The sequence below is a fragment of the Dermacentor andersoni genome, chromosome 4 (assembly GCF_023375885.2).
Source record: "Dermacentor andersoni chromosome 4, qqDerAnde1_hic_scaffold, whole genome shotgun sequence".
In the NCBI taxonomy this organism is placed as follows: Eukaryota; Metazoa; Arthropoda; class Arachnida; order Ixodida; family Ixodidae; genus Dermacentor; species Dermacentor andersoni.
Window position 1 is genome coordinate 188,292,244 of NC_092817.1, and position 19,088 is coordinate 188,311,331.

Below are 19,088 nucleotides of genomic sequence, written 5' to 3' on the forward strand. Positions count from 1 at the left end.
TTGTCTTGTCAATGCATTAAAGCGCTAAACTTAACTGCGCACCATGGCCGAACAGCTTTTCACTAAGACTGAGACTATACGCACAACATCATGTTCCCCACCTGGAAGTGACTATATGCACGATGTGATTCCCGCGCCATCAGATGACGTGCGCTGGAACCGTCACCACTCATTGTCAAGCACGCAAAAGCAATGCAGAGGGTTTTGTTCAAGCTTAACGCACGTGTGCTTTTATGCAGCGGTTGCCGTAACATGAAAGTTGGCTCGAGATTTGATAACTTCTTGGAATTTGAATGGGCATTTCGCGAGTTTCAGGTACAAAACAATGCTGCCTTCGTCACTAAAGCTTCTAAATAGATTGAAGTAGTTATCAAATCTAGATAACTTCTTGGAATATGAATGGGCATTTCACGAGTTTCAGGTACAAAACAATGCTGTCTTCGTCACTAAAGCTTCTAAAAAGATCGAAGTAGTAAATGCGCGCCTGTCTAGTGGTCTAAAACGACTGAACCCTCAGCTCAAAATCGCGAATGCCACATACGTGTGCAAGCATGGAGGGGAGTACGGATGCACGGAGACAGGCATACGACCTCGGCAAAGGCAAGTATGGAAAGTGAAGCACGCTAGTCATCAAAGTGCCGTTGCGTGCCTGTGGCCTAAACACGTGTTCTGTGTGCAGGACGATGAAGCAGAATTGCCCTGCGACAGTCGTCATTGCTGCACTCGCGAGGCTCAGAAGCTCGAAGTGACAAAAGTTGGCTGCAACCATAGTCATGAACTAAGTAACGACCTCTTTCAGAAATATCCCGAGAAGCGCCGTCTAACAGACGAAGAAAAGAACTACGTGCTGCCACTCATGGAGCTCAATGTGTTGCCAAGTGGGATTGCGGGGAAGCTGAATGAGAAGACAGGTAAAATTTGCTTTCGTTGCATATAGCAGGATGCCTGCTGTAATGTTATGCTTCGCTTTGTTCTCATACTGCGCGTCTTATGTTAAAATAATTAGGCCGGAAGTGTCGAATCTAGAGCATATTTCTTGCCTTGTGCTAGGCAGCTGACAGGCTCAGTTTCATACTTCGGAAAATGTTCTTCGATTAAGTTTTGAGAGCATTTAACTTTGTTTGGCTTCTAATGGATTGAAGCAAAATTACTTGCTTTGTTTTGGGGCTATGAATAAGTTCTAACCCGAAAGTGCTATTGCAGGGAAAACAGTGCGGCTGAAGGACTTGCACAACGTGCGGGCAATCGTTCAAGGTATTGACGAAGCCAAGCAACTTGTCCATGAAATTGAAAATTGCCGTAGCAAGCATAATGCAAAGGTTGTGCTTGCGCCGGATGAAAATAAGGAGTTTCAGGTTATGTTCATGTAGACCCCTCTCATGCAGCATGCATTCCAGTCATTTCCAGAGGTGCTTCTGCTGGATGCGACATACAAGAACAACAAGCTAAAGGTTCCACTACTTGTGTTCCTCGTACAGGATGGATGTGGCAACAGTCAAGTTGTTGCATACGCATTAGTTGCTTCCGAGCAATACCATAATGTGCCAACGGTGCTCGATACCTTTGTATGTGAAAACCCAAGTGCTGAGCAAACAAAGGTGGTTGTGATGGACAAAGACTTTACAGCCATCAGTGCAATCCGGAGTGTGTGTTCGAGCAAGCCAGCAATACAGCTTCGTCAATTTCAAGTTGTCAAGGCTTTTCAAACTGCAGCAAATCAGCTTGCAAAATCAGCCGATGAACGCGAACGCATTATGAAAAGCTTCAAGGAAATGCTTCACGTCCCAACAGCTACTCAGGTTGAAGAGGTGGGAATGGAGTTTGAGAGGTATGCAAACAAAGAAGCACTTGACTACTACAAGAAGAACTAGGACAATATCCGTGAGATGTGGGTTTGTCACTATCCCTTTCTTGCCCTGCCCACACAAATGAGTCAGTACACAATTTATTCTGGCTACTTTGTTCACCCCACACAGAGTCCAGCCCAGCCATCACATTTGTGGGGGTTCCCCTGAATTAACCAATCTGGCTAGTTCGCAAACGAGCCTCCAGGGGGACCACCGCTGCATATTCAAAATGGCGCAACCCAGCCGGAGCAAGCGGCCGCTGGCACCGAGACATAAGTAGCACATAATATTAATAATTTGCGTGTGGAAGGCAATGCAAGGTTAAAATGTGCCTCCTGATTCATCAAAGCATATACATGTACCTGTAAAAGAAATAGGCATGAGTGCGCTGAAAACAATTAGCGAGTGCTTTGCGAAGTGCCACCCACAAATACGTGTGGGTTGGGCAGATATGACTAGGAATGCGAGCTGCATGGTAGCTCTTGAACGCAGCCATCGAAGGCAAGCAGCTAGCTCTCTGACGTCATTTTTTTGCGAAGAGCAATGGTGGCACTTGCTAATATTGTTTGAACATTTGTTCTGCAGGGATCTTCAATCCAGAAAATGAAGATGACATGGTAGAAATTTTGAACATGTCGGAATCATCCGATATTGAATGCATCAGTGACAACGACGACCCAGACTGGGAGTTACCCAAGTGCCAAGTTGCAAGCAGTGATGACGAAGATCAACAAAGTGAGGCATTGCTTGATGATGCTAGAGTCGCGAACATACCAAGTTCATCATCTGCACCACAAAGTCAGCCACCAGGCAAGGACGATTAGAAGGAGGAGTCCTTTCAGGACAAGTTGCGCACTCCCTGCGATGACGATCAGAATATTGTCCCGGCCAACATGTGTACGCCACTCGAGTGCTTTTTGCAATACTTTGATGAGTCTTTCTTTGAAAATGCGTCTGAGAAAACTAATATGTACTGCATGTCAACCACCGGCAAAAAACTCAAGGTGACCCCGCAGAAAATCCACCAACTGTTTGGTATGCATGTTATCACGCATCCGCCTTCCAAACGTCCACATGTATTGGCGCAGGGGGTACCAGGTCGAACAAGTGACCAATGTGATGCTGTGATAGGAATTTAAAACCCTGCGATCATGCCTACATTTTGTGGATACCGAAACACCTCCGGAGAATCCAGCAGAGAACCAACTGTGGAAAGTGCAGCCAATCATTGATGCTGTATGTAAGCACTGCCACGAACTACAGAGAGTGCCTGCCAGTTACTCCATTGATGAACAGATCATTCCATTCACCGGGAGGTGCTCTCTTCAACAGTCTGTAAAGGAAAAACCAAGGCCACTTGTCTTGAAAAACTTTAAGTACTTCTGCTGGATTGGTCCTGGACTTTGAAGTCTACCAAGGGAAATAAAACCCACTTGCAGGAACTGCTCTTGGACTTGGTCCAAACAGTTTCCACAGGCTCGTACAAACACTGCCAAAGGAGTCATCTGTGTACTTCAATAGATATTTTACCACCATTGCATTTTTGGATGCACTAGTCAACAAGAGAATTGACAGAACTGGTACTATCATGTTAAACCGTGTCAGAAATGTTCATTTTAAAAGTGACATGGCGATGAAGCAAGGTGACTTTCAAGAATTTACAAGAGCCGATGGAAAGGTTGTTGTGAAATGAAAAGATAGTGTCTTTTACTACTGCTTCTACATGCACAGGTGCAAGTCCGGTAGAAACCGTTAGGCGCTGGTCTAAAAAAAAAACGAAGGAATATATTGACGTTCCTTCACCGGCAGTTGTTCGCAGGTTAAATTCATTCATGGGAGGGGATGATGTCAGTGACCAGCTATTGGAATATTACCGCATCTCAATCAAGACAAAGAAATGGACTCTGAAAGTTGGTCTGCACATGGTGGACTTGGCCCTTGTGAATGTCTGGATGGAGTACCGAGAAGACTGTAGTACTAACAACGCCCAACGACGTGAAGTAATGGAGCTAGTAGATTTTCACCTCGTAATTGGTGAAGTACTTTGTGCATCACCAAAACGGTACAGGTCTGGTAGTGGTGACGGAGATTGCCTTGATAACGCGCACGTTGACAAAACCATCAGGGTAGCAATAATTCCTGGTGTTGATGATTTTGACCATTTTCCAATGGTTGACACTATCAAGAATGCTAGATGTTGCAGGCTGCCAGGATGCTTGTCAAGAAGTCGCACGCGTTGTACAAAGTGCAACGTCTACCTCTGTTAAACAAGCGATAAGCATTGCTTTGAAGCTTTTCATACCAGAGTTTAAGGGGTGCAAATTTGCATGCACTCATTTCTTTTATTGTACTGGAAGTCATACTAATAAAAGCCCAGCCCACACAAATATGTGGGTTCATACTGAATATAACAAAGTAAATATTTTCATTCTTTGATGATGGAGGTTAGTTCAGAGGCTTACATCAAGAAATAATCGCAGGAAAAAGAATGCCATTTATCCGGCTGTTCGTGCACAGGCACTAAAGGGCTGTGACCAGGAGCTCACATCAGGAAATAATACTACACATCGGATAGAAGCGCACAATGGCATCATCAAAACAGTCCTGTCATCATCTACCAAGCTCAGTGAAGCTCTCAGCAAGCTGGTAAACCTTGCAGCCGCCACACAGCAGAAGATATTGCATACAGCCACTCTTTTGAAGACGTGTCAGTTCTACTCGTATAACATTTTAGAGGTCGAAGGGAAATGTGCACAAGTTCTTACTCCATATCCGTGTGCTGTTGTGGGCAAAGAGTTTTCAAAAATGCAGGAAACTAACCGGAGGTAATGGAGGTGTCGCCAGCAAAGTATCATGTTGTGTCTGCAAGTGTCACATGACACTTCGCATGAAGTTTGAAAAATCAAACATTCAGTTGTACCACCTTTTCAAGGATGGCTATATTTTGCCAGCATTTCCTAGCCATTTGTACAAAGTTGAGTGTTCAGTCTGCTATTGACAAAGCTGACACAAGCGTCAGAAGACATGCAGATACGCTCACTACTATACTGCATGGGTCTGGAGGCCCGCCCGCTTCTTGAGACATTCTCGCTCGACGCCCAGTCGCTTGCTGCATACCAAGCCATTGCAACCCGCTTCACTGAGCACTTCGAGCACCCGGCAAATGAGCTTTAGGAGTCATCGCTTTTCCACAGACATGTTCAGCTACCCGACGAAAGCGTCGAGATGTAGTACGCAGAATTTCGCAGGATGGTTAAGCGCTGTAACTATGCATCAGCTGCTGTCGAGGAAAGGCTCGTTCGCCACCGGTTCGTCATCGGCCTCCGCGACTCCCGTCACTCGGAGCAGTTGTGCCGAAACGCGAAGTTGACACTCAAGGACACTTGGAGACAGGCCTGTCAATCTGAAGATGCTGACAGGGAAAAGGCATTGCCCCAGCACCATGCCGAGAACTCCCGCGAGCTCAACCTCGATGCCACAAAAGCTAACAAGTACCCTTCTCGTCGTCGCTCCGGAGCTAAGCCTCATTCGCCACAGCCGCAAGCAGAGTGCTCACGCGAGCAGTTCACGTGAATTCTGCGGCCGTGGGCCTCATCAGCGTTCGGACTGCCCGACCCGACACTCCGCCTGCAACTTCTGCAAAAAGAAAGGCCACTTTACTGAAGTATGCCGCTCGCGGAAGCTCAAGCAGAACAAGCTCAGCTCCATTCACCTGCACGCCATCGGGACGCCCGCCACAACAAAGTTCATCAACGTCACCGTTGACGACTACATAGCGCAGTTAAAGGTTGACTCCGGAGCCAAAGTATCTGCCGCTCCCAGCGACCTTCCTACGTTGCCTGCCAAACTCAACCAAGTCGACACTCTGCTCACCAGCCCGGGAGGACAGCCAGTGCGCGTGCTGGACTTGTATCTAGCATGACTTCAGTGGCAAGGAAAAACAAGCTGTCAGCCCCTCTACATGATCCACTCTCTCACTATACCTCTTCTGGGACTGCCAGCGCTCAAAGCCCTCCATGTAGTTCAATTTCTCAATCAACTCAAGACTCCAAAAGTAACGCTGCACACCGAGCTCTTCAAAGGAATGGGGACTCAAGGACGAGTACAACATCCGGTTGAAACCTGATGCCGTACCTTTCCAATAAGCGTCCCTTGCAGGATCCCCATCCCACTGCTCAAGATCGTCTGCCGCGAGCTGGACAAATCGGAGACCGCAGGTGTGATCTGCATGGTCGAAAAGCCAACACCATGGTGCTCCTGTCTCGTCATGGTCCGGAAAGGCGATGGTTCCTACCGGCCCTGCGTCAACTTAACTCAACTGAACAAGGTCGTCTTCCGGGAATGACATATTCTACCAACTGTCGAGCAAGTCCTTGGCCTCCTCGGCAATGCAATAGTTTCTTTAAAGCTAGGCAGGGCTGTAAGCTTCCACCAGGTGAAGCTCTCTAAATATTGCCAAGAGCTTATGACGTTCATCACCCCATATGGCCGATACTGCTTCTGCCAGCTCCTCTTTGGCATCACCTCCACGCAAGAGTATTTCCAAAAACAGATGGCAAGAATCCTGGAGAGCCAAGAAGGAGTCACCAATATGATAGATGATATTCTGGTTTTTGGACGCACCTGCCAGGAACATGATGCAAGACTTAGCCAGGTGCTGTCTCGCCTTGCAAAAGCAGGTATCACATTGAACCAGGACAAGTATCATTTTGGGGTACCCGAGGTCTCCTTCCTCGGAGTCATCGTCTCTGCACAGGGCATCAGGCCAGATTCGGGCAAGGTCTAAGCAGTCAAAGCAATGGAAGCTCCAACGGACGTTATCGGCATTGGAAGACTGCTCGGAATGGTGAATCATCTTGCCAGATTCTTGCCACACATTTCAGACGTCACAGGGCCCATCAGAGCCTTACTGAACAAGTCTGCAAGTTGGGTGTGGCAGCATGAGCAAAGGGCAGCATTAGAGAAAATCAAGGAACTCTTGACGTCAGACAGTAGCATGCCCAAGTACTACCCGTCGTACGCCACTCCGGTGTCTGCAGACGCAAGCTCATTCGGACTCGGTGCAGTTTTGCTACAGACACAACCCTCTGGAGAGCGCCGCCCAGTCACGTTCACTTCGAGGTCAATGACCGAGACCGAGCAGTGTTACAGCCAGACCGAAAAAGAAGCTTTGGCAACGACGTGGGCTAAGGTTTGACAAGTTTGTCCGTGGCATCACCTTCGACGTCCAGAGTGACCACCTGCCACTCGTTTCATTTCTGGGCAAGATGAAACTGGACATGTTGCCGCCTCGTATTCAGAGACTATGGCTGAAGACCATGCGATACCAGTTCCGTATGCTGCACATGCCAGGAAAGCTGCTAGCCATGGCCGATAGAGTCCGGAGGAACCCGGAACAGCGAAAAAGAGCCTTCGTCCAAAGTAGTCCCGAGGATCTAGGAGCAGCAAAGAAGAGCGAGCCTTCGACCCAGAGAGTCCTGAGGAACCGGGAACAGCGGACCAGTGAACCAGATGGCAGGGTGCTGCGACCGTAAGTGAGCGCGTGGTTTTTTTTCCTTTTGATTCGCCAGACTTCAAATGTTGTGTGTTTATTTTGATAGTTCTAGGAATCGGGAATTTGTTGCATGTGCTTGCACAAATTAGTTAAAGGAAACAGTTCTAACCACCAGTCGGGGCAGCTGCCATGGATCTTAAAGGTTGATGAGGTTAGACTTATTAGTGTGCGATGATTTGGGAGTTGAGAGGGACGAACAGATGAAAAAGCCAGCTATTATAAAGGCGATTCAGATAGTGGCAATGATGATGAAAGCATTAAGATTGCTTGGGAGGTGATACAAGAACCACGGGAGCGTGAGCGTCGTGAACGTAAGCGTGAGAGTCACGAACATAAGCAAAAGCACGAGAAAGAGATAGCAGCATTGGAAAAACAGATACAATATTTTCAGCAGTTAAAGGAACAAAGACAACGCCTGTCTGAAAATTCTGTAGGCAGTACAGAGCACAAGAATGAGCAAGTATCTAGCGAATTTTCGCCAAAAGCCGACGAAAGAGGTATTGCCTGTGAGATTAGCGGCACCTTGATAGGTGAAGGGAAAAGGCTAGCTGCTAACAATGCCTTAGTGGCAACAGAGGCCGTTAAAGGCCGTAGTGAAAGTGACGAGGTGCAGTGCCAACAGAGCACTGTAGAGACAGCTAGGCCAGCTGTGAATGAATTGGCACAGTCACCGTGCGTGTGCGTCGCAGGTAATGTTAACGAGTTAGTTAACGAAGTACAGAGTGCCGCTGACCCGACAGACGCGAGCACCTATGTCGAGATAACTGTCGAGTCGGATCTGCGTGCCAAAGTGCAGTGCCAGCTGGACGATGCAGTTGAGGGCAGCTCTCAGGATTGCGAGCTACGTAGCTCAAGAAAAGACAACTGCATTGTTCAGGGATCGGTGCAGCTCTCCGCCAGTCTAGATAGCCAAGAGAGAGTAGATTTAAATGAAAATCACTCAGACTGTGCGGGTAAGAGACCGATCCGGGCCGACAAGATGTGTACCGGCCAGCACGAGGCACCAGAGGGCAGCATAAAAGGGAACTCCAAGAGAAAGCGCCGCAGAAAGAAGCGCCGTAAAGATAGGAATGCGGTGGCTAATGTAGCGAAGCCAAAAACGGCGACGGGCACGAAGAAAAGAAGGGTGCGGTCGTCGTTGACGATGTTGACGCATCCAAGATATTCGAGCCACCGGTCAAATAGAGACCGAGAAGCATGTTCTGCACGGACGCGGACAAAGGGCACGGGGCAGTTAAATTCCTCGTCGTTCCGTCATTCTTTTCGAAGTTCAGCGTGTAGGGTGAGGGAGCGCAAGGTGGCAAGATGAAACGAGGTGATGGGGAGTAGTGACGCGGTCAATCGAGTTCGTGATGAAAGAGGGGTGCCAGGACGCAAATTGGCAGGAGACTGTAACGTCTTGGAGGAGCTGATAGTGAGTCAGCCCTTTTGTTGTTCCTGGATAGCCAGTGTAGCTTTCGAACCGTGACCACCTCAAGTACGGCTCAAAAGTATGAGTATGTTTGGTTTGAGAAGGTCCGAAAAGTTGAAAGATAAGTTTTAGGTAAACATTTAGTCTCGCGAGGTGTTAATTAATGAGTAGATAGGTTTTTTTTTTGTGTGTGAGTAACCTGAGTGTCAAGGTTATCATTGAGAGGTCTATCGAACGCGCATGTGTATTAGTTAACCTTCTTTTTTTGTGTTTTTTTATTTTCTAAGGTTAAGCGCATACATTTTCTGTGAGTGCATGATTTGCACTGAGAAGCGTTCTTAGTTCCTTTAGCGTGTGTCCTGTGCGGACGGAGGGAAGCAGATTGTTAACGACTGGGTTGCTCGTGTGTTGAGGGCAGCCATATTCTGACTTCTCTAGTGAGCGTGCGTGGAACGAGTTATTGGCAGACGCATTCTTTTTTAAGGGTACTGCGGTGTGCGTGAGTTACGCAAGTTTAATTGTTCTATTAAGTTACGTGCCCTGTGTGGACTAAAGGAACAAATGTGAGTAAGCGTAATGAAAGGCTTGCCTACAACGCAAGTACGCGTTCTAAATAGTAACCACAAGGCTAGCGCACTTGTGATTACGTACTTGTGAAATTGGCCAGACTGTTCAGTGGCAACAGTACAGCCGCCCTGATTTTTAATAATATAGCGCGAGCGTCGACTGAACTGCTGGTGAGCGCCTTATAACGGCGATAAGCGTGCAACAAGGCGAGAGTTCGCGCACGAGCAGGAAGAAAGGGCGTCGTCTGCTACGCTGTTCCGATCATGAGGACACACTCCCTGCCACAATACCATTTCGCAAAAACACGCCAGGCAGTAGAGCACATGCGCATGAATAAAATGCGACAGTGAGACGTGATGCTGTCTCTTTTTTGCTAATACGTCGGCCGCGCTGGCGAAGCAGATTGAAGATAAGAGAAAATAAAAAGAAGGAAACGCAGCAACAGATGGAAACGATTGCCTGGATCACGATAAAAGACGCACTGACCAGCTGTTTAATCAGCTTTGCAGTGTCTCGAGAGTATAAAAAGGCATCTCAGCTTTCAAACGCTCTCTTCGGCGGAAAATGCCTCCACGCGTGCCAATGGAACAACGCCACCGCGTCATAGACTTGTCGCTTTGCGACAAGTCTCAGAAAGAAATCGCTAAGGGCGTTGGAGTCACTCAGGCTACCGTAAGTAGGATAGTTCAGGCTTATCGTGACGAAGGGCGCATTTGTGACGCGCCTCGACATTTGAAGCGTAAGACAACCGAAGAAGAGGACCATGCCATTGTTGCTGCGGCTTGTGTAGCGCCCTTCATGACTGCTGGCGAATTGAAGCAGGTTGCTGGAGTGGACGTGAGTGACAATTTGGTGCGTGTCCGACTTCGAGAAGCAGGTCTTCGCAATCGAGTTGCGGCCCAGAAGCCAAAGCTTTCGGCGACTAACAAGGAGAAAAGGCTACAGTTTGCACGCGATCATATTGACTGGGACTGAATCATTGACTGGATCATAGGACTGGGCAAATGTTGTCTTCACAGACGAGTCCACGGTTTGCACGAAATGGAACCAGCAACAGAAAGTTTACCGGCCAGACCTAATGAGGTAGGTGATTTAGCATTGTTCATTTTTTTTTATTTGGCTATGTTTGGCTTACATCTGCGAAAGTATATGGCATTTGCTTCGCGGGGTGACATGTGATTATCAATTTCAGCTGTCACTGTTCAAGAAATAGATGATGCAGCACAGGCAGGTAAAATTGTTCCTTAATAGAATTACTTATACTTGGTTAAATTTGAAAAATGTTTGCTGAGATTGTGGATGGATTATACTTCCATGTAAAGAGCGGGTGTATTTTTGCCGTAATATTTTTTTAGGTGTCGTTTAATCTTGTCTAAGTGCCATTCACACAATTTATGTTGTTTATAAAATTTTCTTCCTCTGTTGCAGGTTTGATCCACACTATGTTCAGAAGGTCAAGTCTAGTGGCAGGACGAGTGTAAACATTTGGGGAGTAATAACTAAGGACGGTCTTGGCCCACTCCGTCGTATATCGGGCCGTTTCTGTGCAGAAGCATACCTGGAGATTATTAATGAGGAGCTTCTTCCCCATCTTCTGGACGGCCCTTTCACGGATGGTTGCTTCTACCTACAGCATGACCTGTCACCGGTTCATACTGCACGCGCCGTGAAAGAACTTCTGGAACAACTAGGCATCATGACGTTGTCTTGGCCTCCCCCAGGGAGCGGACCTCAATATAATTGAAAATGTGTGGGGTATCCTCAAGTCCAACTTGTCAAAAATGAGTCTGCACGATGCATCGCCAGACGACTTATGGGAAGCCGTGAAGAGTGAATGGGATGCCCTCAAGGATAACATGAACCTTGTGCCCGCACTCTTCGACTCCCTGCCCAGGCGCATCGCGGGTGTTGCTCAGTCTGGAGGAGAATTTCAGCGTTATTAACTTCTAAGTCTGATGTGTGAAAACCTTGAGTCAAGGCCTTGTTTCAGTTCTAAAATGCACCATGCAAATAAAAGTTATAACTTCCGCGGATACATGCAACTATGCCTTACTACCCCCTCCTCTCCTCAAAAAAAAAAAAAAAAAAACTTTCCTATACACACCACGCTTCTCAATGCACTCATCGCTCCTAATCTGACGACTACGATTTCCAGCTCAGGTGACGCATGCAGGAAACGGCAATCTTCTTGCAGAAAACAAAAAGGAAAGCGCAACCATTCGTGGCTCCGTGTCTTTGCTCTCCAAGTAGTTCAGGAGTGAGTCAGTAAACTTTACTGAATTAAGACAAAAAAAGACAGCATAAGTGGGCCTTGGTCCAGAGCCACAAAAACCGAAAAATTATAACTCGCAAGGAGGCACTCTCCGCGGAAGGGCACGTTTGAAAGCTGCGGTGCAATTTTTATACCCTCTAGACACTGAAATACCGATTAAACAGCTGGTCGGTGCGTCTTTTATCGTGATCCAGGCAATCGTTTCCATCTGTTGCTGCGTTTCCTTCTTTTTATTTTCTCTTATCTTCAATCTGCTTCGCCAGCACGGCCGACGTATTAGCAAAAAAGAGACGGCATCACGTCTCACTGTCGCATTTTATTCATGCGCATGTGCTCTACTGCCTGGCGTGTTTTTGCGAAATGGTATTGTGGCAGGGAGTGTGTCCTCATGATCGGAACAGCGTAGCAGACGACGCCCTTTCTTCCTGCTCGTGCGCGAACTCTCGCCTTGTTGCATGCTTATCGCCGTTATAAGGCGCTCACCAGCAGTTCAGTCGATGCTCGCGCTATATTATTAAAAATCAGGGCGGCTGTACATGAGATAAGTACGCCACTGCGCTAGGGTGAGAACAGGCTGTTCGCGAAATTAGGCCACTTAGGTATGTTCGGCTGTTTTCATTATTTGTTTGCAACAACAACGACCCTGTGTTTTGCAACGTCACTCTGGCCTTGTCGGCATTCGGGGAGAAATGGATAGCGGTTTGGAAAGGTGGTTGGAACTGCTTTGTCAAAATTGGGGAAATAAAAGATCAGGGTTCATTTTGACTCAGCAATAGCCTGGCGAGTCCGGGGTGAAGAGCCTGCGCTTACACGTGGTGTAGCGTTGTGTTGTTTTGTTTGTTTGACGTACATTCTCCAGGGCCCAGGATCCCAAAGTTCGTCAAACGAGGCTCAACGCCAGTACCCTGCAGGTTCTTTCAGCATTCCTCATGGCCAGCGAATTGATTTCACCGGCCATTCCGAACTTCCGGGGCGAGGAGGAGCTGTTAGATATGGGACCTTTTCCTGAGCCTCCTTCGAGTTCACCACACCACACCAAATCGCGCCACAGCTAATTAAGGAGCGCAGAAGCACATCTACCCCATTCCCGAGGTGCGGCACGTGCAAACGAGTTGGCGTCTCCCAATTCGTGCACCGCAGGTGGAGCTATTCGCTCCTTGACTCTTCCCGAAAGTGTAGCGGGAGCCTGGCACGGTTCCAGGTAATGCAGGGCCCGAGCAAAGCTGCTTTGTAGCACTGAAACGTCGCCCCCTTCCGCCTATTGTGACGGCGCTTGCAAGTCAGCAAGGCAATACTGCAGAGAGAAGTAAGCACTCGGACAATTGGGGCCCAAGGAGCAACCCTCGGCGCCGGGTGTGACACAATCGCACGGGCACCTACCATTGGCCGAAAATGACGACATCTGAGCGGCTCGCCGATTGGCCGAAACTGGCGTCACCTGAGCGGGCTCGCCGATTGGCCGAACGTGACGTGTCTTTGAGACACCGAAGGGCTTAAAAGCCAGAGACCGGAAGCAGCAAGAGAGCATTCCTTCATTCATCTCTTTCGAGCTTCTTGCCACGGGCCGCAGCGTCCGAGGTGCTGCTGGCCCGTGATGACTTTAAGACTGTTAATTTCTTTGTACTCTCACTGTAAATAATGTGAATAAACCTCCAGTTTTCATCTCAAAGTCCTCCTCAACCTCGGCCAACTCCCGCTCCCAACGGCAAGGTCCAATATCTGGAGGACAGCAATTGGGATCGTCCTCCAGATCCAACAGAACGGCGTCCAGAAGGAGGTGCCATAGCACATATGGACGCAAAGATGGCAGTGGTGGACAAGAACAACATTGCTACCATTCCATGCACTCAATTTTGTTGTGAGGTGGTTTGCTGGCCTCTGAAAATAGATATGAGTCAATTCATCAGCTAACTGTAGCTTTAGTTGCTGATACCCAACCGACCTCATGAAGCAGTGCTGATTAGGGCCAATGGTCAGGGTAGTGTGCCATGAAATTAGCTTTTGGTGATTGTGATATGGGCTGCAAGCCGTCGCAGAAAGCTTGGCGTTAATATATTGGTACGATTGGCTAATTGGCGATTGGTTCTGAGATCATTCGTACGGGTTTTTGGTAACTGATGAAGCACTGCTGTATGAGTCCGCAAGATCCACAGCAGATGTGCTTTCCATGTGAAGCTTTCATCACTTTAACTTGTATATTATTCTACTATATGCAGGGCTCACAAACCATATACGACATTTTCTGGACAATAATTTGAACCTGGCACAAGTAACCTCCCCCTCTTTTCACAAGTCAGCAACTACCACAAGCCTGCACAGAAGTTAGTTCCTGTACTTAAAAGATTACAAATTGTCATACAGTTCTGAACCATGTGCAAGAACACATGTATGCAATGCAAACTGTGTGCCTTCCAGTGGTCAATGGGTCTTATCTTAGCGCATGTCATTGTGCTTGCTATAAATGCTGCTTTTGTCACCATACCCTGTTAGCATTGCATATAGTAATTGCTTCGATCAGTGCTGACAGCCAGGACGAAGCTTTTACTGGGAGAGGCATGCCTGATAATCAGATTGTGGTACTGGTGTGTAAAAACCTAGATTTGTTTTATATGTGTTCTTGTTCCAAGACAAACCAAGTGCCCTTGAAATGCTGCATGCAATGCATTGACCTCGGACAATTCATTGCATTACTGCAAATATTACTAAATATTTGAAAAGTCTAGTAGATGATCCATCTCAAACTGAATTACTTGCACGCTCACTATTTGGTTCCTATATTTAAGTTTTCTCATACCCCTGCTGAAAACGCTGCGTTGCCCTGAAAGCGTGAAAATACCGCACCTTTGCACAGTTTGCGTAGCCAGGTTTCAGGCAAGTTGAATTGTAGCTAAATGGTGTAAATGGCACAGTAGAACCACCACTAAGCATGTGTTGGAAGTCCAGTGCTTAAGTTAGAATAAACCACCCGGTTATCTTTTTCCACAGCTACAAGTAAACAAAAGCTGAAGCGGCCTTCAAGTGTTAAGTGTGGAAAAAGATGTTTTGTGGCAATGGCTGTGACTGAAGACAACACAGGTGTGAATGTGGTTTTCCAATCCAAGCACAGAGGCCACGACATTGAACTGGGTCGTGTTTTTATGTCCAAGTCGGAAAGAGCTGCTATTGCTGGTAAGAAACCGCTTTTGCTCTGCTTTATAATACATAAAGAGTGGTTGTTGAGTTTTCAACATCACAAATACAAGGCAATACTCATGCCAGACCATGCAATGAACTTGGAGCACATGTTAGTGCATTTGAAATTCATAATGTCCACATAATTCGAGGCCACCTTTACTGACTGCAGGGCATTATAGTTAATGACATCATAAACATGTTTATCATTTTGCTACATTGTATCAATGCCTGAAGGGTTCAAACAGAGAGAGAAAAAAGGAAACCGTTCTCCGATTTCACAGTGGTAACCACTACCTTGGCACAGCCAGTGGCCTTTATTTTACCTATATGGTTATTCTTATTGCAGGCAACGACTTTAGTTATTGTTTATACTTGTTTGCATCACTTCATGTACCAAGCAGGAAGGTGTAGTGCCTCCTGGTGCACTGTAGCAGACTGTGGCTTTTTCCCTTCCTGCTTTATTTTTCAGGCTTGCAGTTAACTGGATTGGTATGGCTTATGATCCTAGTTGGATTCAATGTCTCAAAATAGCAGTAAGCTGGAATAATTTCCACTTGGCATTACTTAAGGTGCATTGTACATAATTATGTCTGCCATTTTGCCTAAATTGAAGTGCAACTATTACAGACATCGATGAAACTGCGACCTCTCGCCACTACTGTAGGTCATCCACAGCAGATGTGCTTTCCGTGTGAAACCTTCATCAGCTCAAGTTGTACATTACTATATGCAGGGCTCACAAACCATGTGCCATATTTTCTGGACTATAATTTGAACTGTTGTACAGGTCACCCCCTTTCCCCCCTCTTTTCACAACTTTCAAAGAAAAAAAATGTGTGTATAACTCATTGTATAAGATGCATCTATTTTAACTTGGGTCAGCATTGTGAAATGCGATTGTGTATGTTTATACACTTATCCTAAAATGTCGTACTTACCCATTTCAGGGCACTAAACTTCAGTAAAAAAAATTTTTATGAGCTGCACATTCCAGCAGACAAAATAAACTGCAAGTACATTGCTGGAGAAAAAGAATGTCTCATGTTGGTCTTGCATATATAAGTTGCACTGTTTTATAAGACGCTTGGACGAAAATTAAAATGGTGGCACCTATGGTTTGGAAAATATGGTACCTAAATATTTTGAATGCTCATGAATCAGCTACGTGAATGAAACATGATTGTAACGATAACAATAATTAGGCTTAGACATGAACTTGTAAAACAGCTTCAAGTGTCCAGTCAGTACTCTACTTGACTGAAATAATACCTTTAACTCAAAAACCCACATGACTGCATAGCCTTCAAAGCATACGTTCACAGGTGAGTCTGCTCCTTGTAAATATGAATGAATGACTGATAAATAAACTATATAAATAATTGCTGAAAGCTTTAATTTACAATTTTTATATTGACATTAACGAAATTATGTGCATCAATGCAGTCAGTAACAGTGATGTTTATATTTGTGTTAATCTGGAAATGCTGCACATGTTTTCGATTGCCGACTCTGTTTTGCCCTTCTATGGTGGCAGGCCACTATGGAAGTGGCAATAACTTATGCTATGGAATGTAATTGGAAAATGAAGTTCTAACTGAAGAATAGAAATTGTAAATAATAACAATATTTAGCAAAGGAAATAAAAGTGGAAGACATTTTTGCCCTGGGTAGGATCTGAACCACAATCTTCACATGTCCAGTCTCGTGCAATGCTTTTGCAATGGTTCAGTAATGTCTTTTGTTCGAACAAGGTTACCAACAGTGAAGAATGAAATTGGCAGCCTAGCTGTAAACTTGGTGCACACAATAAATTTCTTCACTTACATACCTGATAACATTGGTGCAGATAATCCCTATGACGGTTTATCAATGACGCCAAACATTGAAACACTTAAATATGTAATCTTGCCTCTTCAAATGTAATGTAATCGTGTAGTGTAATTCAGAAATGTAATCTTGCCTCTTCAGCAGCTGAAGGCTGCATAGCACCATGTTCTTGCAAAGAGCTGACCTAAAGAGAACAAAAATTGCGACAGCTTCAACTATTTAACACACACCATTGCAAAAGGTTTTTGTAAGTCCATGTAACTCATTATTCAATTAAAGGAGTCCTAAATAATGATATTTAAAATGTTCATCAGTGCCCATTTCACTTCCTTGCGTGCTCAGTAATCTTTACTTATGCTTCAACTAATATACACTTTCTCTTTACTCTCTCAAGACAAGCTGCGAGAAGGCGTGTCCATGGATGCAATACTGGATAATGTGCGGTCCAACGTGGATGAGACGTTCCACCGCATTACCCTTTCAGCAAGCAGGATCTCCGCAACATAATGCAGGATGCCAGAGTCTCAAAGACGGAGCGGCTGCATGATGATGATGCAGACCGTTGTGAGGCTTAGTGAGGCGCTGGTGCTAGTGAAATCTAGACATATTTTTTGTGTTTCTTTTTTTTCATTTAAGAATACATTTTATGTCTATCATTTATGTCGCTTGTGCTTGACATTATTTTAATACTTGTATATTTTATGCACCTTAAGGAAACATTTAAGGCCTCTGTACAACCACAATACCTCTGACAGTTTTCAGTGCATCATCGGCTTTAACGCACCATATCTTGACGTTCTTTGGCCATCCCTGGCCCTAGCGCCAAAAAAACCTATACATCATCAGAGCGCATTTTAATAGTACAAGCAGTGTGCGTGCCTGAGGAACACCATTTTCCTGCACAAAGATTCAGGGCAAGAGGGCCTCTGGTTGATTCACCGTGTTTACAGACTTGCCAACCTTTGACTTTGAAAAATACTGCAGACTTGCCAACCTTTGACTTTGAAAAATACTGCAGCCGAAGTAATAAAAAGAATTTAATAAATAATAAACAAATAAATTCTGGCAAATAATGCAATAACAGTGAAATGATAAAGTTGTTGAAAATACTAAAGAAGCAAAAGATATTTTTGTTTTGTCCTAAAAGCATATATCATAAAACACGAAATGTAAATTTTACACCCGTACTTCCCGAAGGCATATACAGTAAACGTGTAGGTAACACGGTGATGTCTGCAGTAGTCTAAAAGCATGTTTATTTCAACCAGCAACCTTGGAAGCGAAAGCCACACTAATTACATGAAGGAAAACACTTTTTCCCGGGAAAGCAGGGGTCACCCATTGAGCAGTGGAATACTTCGAACTAGCTGGGAAGAGTTGGTGCTGTGTTCAAGGATGATAGCGACTAGAGCAGGGGGACTTCAGTGCTAATGTATTGGCGTTGCACATGTTGGGGATAGGCCCTCAAAGGACGCAGCATTTCTTCCCGGCACATCTGGAAGTGCACTGGGGATTTCCGTGGGCCTGCGCACATTTGCTGAATGAGTGCATCTGGTGCAGATGCACTTGTTTGAGCGAGGCATCCGCAAAACTTGATTGAAATGCAAACACCTAATCATTGTGTTAGGGACACTTCAGAACTACTCTTCTTTTGCATAACGGATGTGGTGTTACAGTGCCTTGCCATTTCATTTAATATGCTCAGACACAGGTGATTCTTTAAAAACCTGTTTTGTTTAGGAGAGAGTAAAAAAAAAATATATTCTCATGCAACCACGATAAGACTCATTGCGGGCACCACAATGACGGTATTACCCATTTTCATTCTTGCAAAGGCAAAGGCCAATATTTTGTTTATTCCGAATACTGCAAGGTTTAAGATGTGTTCACTCTCACAAAATTAAAGAACAATCCAAGGTATGCCAAATTAAAAAAATAGAACGCCTGTTTCAGTAACTTCAGAATACTGCAGTACAGTATACTAGATTGCATTATGAACCAGCTGCGAACTCATATGCTTCCCACTGTCTTTTGACTATAAAGCATGACTTGAATGATTTTATCTTATATGCAGAGAGCTTCTGACCAAGTGACTATGCCCAAAAGCAGTCTTCAATTGACCATGCTGAGACACTTGACAGAGAGCTTCCCAAGCTGCTATGGTTATATATATACAGCCTGTCCTTGCAAGAGTGAGTAATTTTCATAAGTAGTTAACTGTCACTTAAAAAAGCAGTGAAAAATAAAAATAAAGAGGCACTCTGCAAAGAATAAAAGCATCTTTCCAGACATCAAGTCTCAGAATGTTGCAATCTTTATGCAAATGTGAGCAACAAATATCTACAGATGGGCACCAAGTCTAACATGAAGTTTACAGAGTGCAACTGCCCAGAGGCAGGGCTGCTCAACCATTTACAGATGTCTTGTCGCTTAGTG

General features: G+C 45.5%; 1 protein-coding gene and 1 long non-coding RNA gene across 4 annotated transcripts in view; one reads left to right on the forward strand and one right to left on the reverse strand.

Moving 5' to 3' along the window:
- The window catches only part of LOC129384951 (uncharacterized), a 134,929-nt gene that overhangs the window by 45,824 nt on the left and 70,017 nt on the right, over window positions 1-19,088 (reverse strand). The window lies entirely within an intron of this gene.
- LOC129384952 (uncharacterized) lies at window positions 10,049-11,412 on the forward strand. The gene is made up of 2 exons (XR_008612503.2): window positions 10,049-10,462; window positions 10,808-11,412. It is a non-coding gene; the product is annotated as an uncharacterized lncRNA (long non-coding RNA).